The sequence below is a fragment of the Pelmatolapia mariae genome, linkage group LG15 (genome assembly GCF_036321145.2).
Source record: "Pelmatolapia mariae isolate MD_Pm_ZW linkage group LG15, Pm_UMD_F_2, whole genome shotgun sequence".
Lineage (NCBI taxonomy): Eukaryota > Metazoa > Chordata > Actinopteri > Cichliformes > Cichlidae > Pelmatolapia > Pelmatolapia mariae.
Window position 1 is genome coordinate 10,513,908 of NC_086240.1, and position 4,452 is coordinate 10,518,359.

The 4,452-nt window shown below is 42.1% G+C and overlaps 1 long non-coding RNA gene across 1 annotated transcript; it reads right to left on the reverse strand.

Moving 5' to 3' along the window:
• Positions 1 to 1,897: 1,897 nt before the first annotated feature.
• Positions 1,898 to 3,304, reverse strand: LOC135933806 (uncharacterized). Its single transcript, XR_010573945.1, has 4 exons — positions 3,205 to 3,304; positions 3,057 to 3,089; positions 2,569 to 2,752; positions 1,898 to 2,110 (listed from the first exon to the last, which is right to left on the reverse strand). It is a non-coding gene; the product is annotated as an uncharacterized LOC135933806 (long non-coding RNA).
• Positions 3,305 to 4,452: the final 1,148 nt, after the last annotated feature.

Genomic DNA, 4,452 nt, shown 5'->3' on the forward strand with positions numbered 1-4,452 from the left:
ACTACGGCCGTCTTCTTCTGTTTGTCTACCACCACTATGTCCGGTTGGTTAGCCACCACCATTTTGTCCGTCTGTATCTGGAAGTCCCACAGGATCTTAGCTCGGTCATTCTCCATCACCCTTGGGGGCATCTCCCATTTTGACCTCGGGACTTCCAGGTTATACTCGGCACAGATGTTCCTGTACACTATGCCGGCCACTTGGTTATGGCGTTCCATGTATGCCTTGCCTGCTAGCATCTTGCACCCTGCTGTTATGTGCTGGATTGTCTCTGGGGCATCTTTACACAGCCTGCACCTGGGGTCTTGCCTGGTGTGATAGACCCCAGCCTCTATGGATCTTGTACTCAGAGCTTGTTCTTGTGCTGCCATGATTAGTGCCTCTGTGCTGTCTTTCAGTCCAGCTTTGTCCAGCCACTGGTAGGATTTCTGGATATCAGCCACCTCCTCTATCTGCCGGTGGTACATACCGTGCAGGGGCCTGTCCTTCCATGATGGTTCCTCGCCTTCCTTCTCTTTCTTGGGTTTCTGCTGCCTGAGGTATTCACTGAGCACGCTGTCAGTTGGGGCCATCTTCGTGATGTATTCGTGGATGTTTCTTGTCTCATCCTGGACTGTGGTGCTGACACTCACCAGTCCCCGGCCCCCTTCCTTCCGCTTAGCGTACAGCCTCAGGGTGCTGGACTTGGGGTGAAACCCTTCATGCATGGTCAGGAGCTTTCTTGTCTTTATGTCAGTGGCTTCTATCTCCTCCTTTGGCCAGCCTATTACCCCAGCAGGGTACCTGATCACGGGCAGGGCGTAGGTGTTGATGGCCCGGATCTTGTTCTTACCGTTCAGCTGACTCCTCAGGACTTGCCTGACCCTCTGCAGGTACTTGGTGGTTGCAGCTTTCCTAGCGGCCTCTTCATGGTTCCCATTCGCCTGCGGGATCCCCAGGTACTTATAACTGTCCTCTATGTCTGCAATGTTGCCTTCTGGTAGTTCAATCCCCTCAGTTCTGACTACCTTCCCTCTCTTTGTTACCATCCGACTAGGGCTGGGCGATATGGCCTCAAATTCATATCGCGATATAATTTGAAGCATGTGCGATAACGATATATATCACGATATATTCTTTTCTTCTGTATAACGTATTTCCACACTATAAGGCACACTTAAAATCCTTTAATTTTCTCAAAAATCGAGAGTGTGCCTTATGTATGAATTCTGGTTGTGCTCACTGACCTTGAACCGATTTTGGCGTGTAGAAATCTGTTAAAAAATGTTTTAGTACAACTTAGGTAAGCCTGCTGATGGACTGCTTGATGGATTGTCAGAGCATTACGGCTGCCGTAGTGAGGAGTAATCTGGGTCCAAAACTCCGTCCCCTTCAGGTCCCAAAGTCAAACGAACACTGAGAGTTAAAAACAGTCTAAATTCTTTCATCTTTAATTAAATCATCAGCGTTGCTGCTTTATCGGGTGTAACAATTAAGTTTAACATCCATGCAAACATGAAAACAGAATTTATTAAATTTAACGGAGTTAGAAGTTAACAGGAAGTTAGCTCGCTAGTTTATACCTAAACATTTCATCCCAGATAGCAAGGAAACATTGAAACAATGTTGAGTCAATATCAGGCGACGTCATTGAAGCAACGTTGAAGTGTGACGTTGACCCAACATCACTCTTGCCCCCATTTTTAACGTTGAAACAACGTCAGGTTTTGATGTTGAATCAATGTTGAAACCTGACATTGATTCGACGTTATATTTTCTAACACTGTTGACATTGAAACAATGTCAGATTCTGATATTGAAACACTGTTGAGATATGGTATTGATTTTCCACCTCTTTCGCACAGTTGCTTTTTATTGAAAAAAAAACAAAAAACCAAAAAAGGTCAATAGACATGTATCATTTGCAAAATACTTTATTAAAAGACAAAGTTTCCTATTTACATTTCTATGTTTCACGTCACTTTTTATTATTTACTCCGGGATGGGGATGGATGATGTGCTTCCTGCGCGCCACCCGTACGATCTGGAGCATATCTGAGCCATTTCTGGACTGCTTGAGAAAAGACCAACTCAGACATAGAGTTCGCCCCTACCTGCTGCGCCAGGCCATCTAGGACAAAAAATAGACACACACACAAAAAAAGGGAATTAGAGCACATGAATAAGCTCTTGTTAATTGTCTTCAGCAGGGAGAAAGTATGTAAACTCCTAGGCTAATAAACATGAAAGTCACCAGGCGGAAATCAGCAAACTGCCGCATTTGATTCCCAAAGAGCTATAAGCTGAAAATGCGATATGTCTTAGCATGGTGTGCCGTGTATCCTTTAAAAAAAAAAAAGAAAACATGGGTCCTCGGGCTGTACAAAGTGTACAACCCGAGGACAAAACAAGCCGAAGACCAAAGACTCCATCTCCAGATTAACCGGACATGAAAGTCTTGTTATTAAGAAAGACAAAGTAATATAGCAAAAAACAGACATAGGAAATGTGAAACGCACCCAGCACATCAATTGATCCCTTTATTGTTCACTTTAGGCTCATAAAACTACAATAAATGTTAAAACTTACCAAATATGCATCTGCACAGCGCTGTCTCTTTAAATGCCCTTTTTTGCTTTGTCTGGTCCTTGTTTTTTTTCCCCTGTCCAGTTGAGTACAGAGGCCAGCTCCTTTGTAATGGCATAAACCATTACACGGCGGACTCGCACCTCCAGTGTGGTCCAGCAGCACCAATCAACGCAAAGCGTCTCACCTATAGACACATTTTAAGAGATGGAATTAGCGAGTCTCATGTCTTAAATGTGTATGCAAGTGCTTGTGTGTTTACTTCATGTAATTGATGATAGAAACATGTCATTTGGTTTTCCCTAAAGCCTGGTTTTCAAGTCATACAAAGAATAAACCAAAGTATTGGCAGTACAATGTATTTCTATTCCCTTTTGTTGGATATTCATTTGTTAGTTCTTGTAACTGCTAAAAGTGTTTACTAGTTTTTGCCTGTCACATATATTTGTTATACCATGTAAACTGTGAAATTCCAAGATTTTCAAACTTGCCTTGTAATAGTGGCTTCACAGAGTCTCTGGAATCTACAGAAAAAAAAAAAATCACAACAAGATGACATTCAGGAGTATAAACTGGTGTTTTGAAGATAAGAGTACAATGACATTGTGATGCAGCTTTAAAGCTTTTTTAAAAGCATACCATCTATAGGGAAGACATCAGACTCTGCATGCTGGCGAGATCGCAAAGCTGTGTCGGTTTGTGCCGGAGTGGCGAAAGGTGCCGGAAGCTGGGTGGGGCATTATGATGGTTGCTATCAGTGGGCTGGGGGGCAGACTGCGGAGTGATGAGGGCTGTTTAGAAAAAGATAATTTTTTAAGTATTTAAGAATACAGACAACTTGTCAAAAAAGTTTCCTCGTGTCAGACACAGATATGTACACAGACACTAGACAGTATTTTATTACCTGGTATTTTCACTCGAGGGGCCTGGGGAAACCGTTTTTTTGTAGGCTGCTCATCCTCTGAGTCCGTATATGTGTACAGGGGATTTGGTCTAAAGAAAAGAAATTAAAAACGGTCTTAAGTAATTGTAAATATGCTTTTGGCATATTGTTTCCTAAAGTTAGTTTGATTTCTAACAACACACACAGAAAACAGAGACGTGCAAGAAGGTACAGTATACAATGAATTTTTGAAGTGCACAAGTGTACACGGCTTTGCATTTTTAAAAAGTTTACAAACTTCCACTTTTTGGACTATATTATGTGGTGATATTGCAGTATGCAAGCACCACAGATATGTATAAAAGACAAGATCATAAATTCTTAACAATCAAAGATATGTTTGTGAATATAAAGGTTTTACTTGTGCTTTCTTTTAAGACTGGTCTGGGTTTCTTCTTCGGACTGAAGGTCAGACGTATCACAGCGTTCACGTGGATATCTCTGAAGACTGCGTTCTGCTTCGTGAAATGTGCCTGGAAATACAAACACAATGTATGGCCAGACATACATTACGTGTGGACAAAAGGTGCAAACGCATAGAAAAATCAGCGGTTTCAAAAATACGCTGGTACGTGTGGACGTAGCCTTATTCATTATTCAAGGCACAAACGGAAAGTCATGTACGCGTGCAACGTAAAGTTAGTTGAGCGTGCAACGTACAGTCACGCATGCTGCGTGAGCATTCAAACTGAGTCTAAAGTTTTCGTGTGCGCATTGAAGCGAGTGCTCTCCAATCATCAAAAGTAACAAAGTCATTGAACACGTTTATACAGTTAACTTTACGTTTATCAATCATATATCACAGATTTAGAATTTTTTGTAGTACTAAGCAACTACAGAGCGAAAGTCTGGGTCAAGCGCCGAGGCGACGGCAAGAACAAAGGAAACCTCGAAGCGTTAAAGCTAGCTTTGTAAGGGAATATAACGAAGAAATTATGAAACAA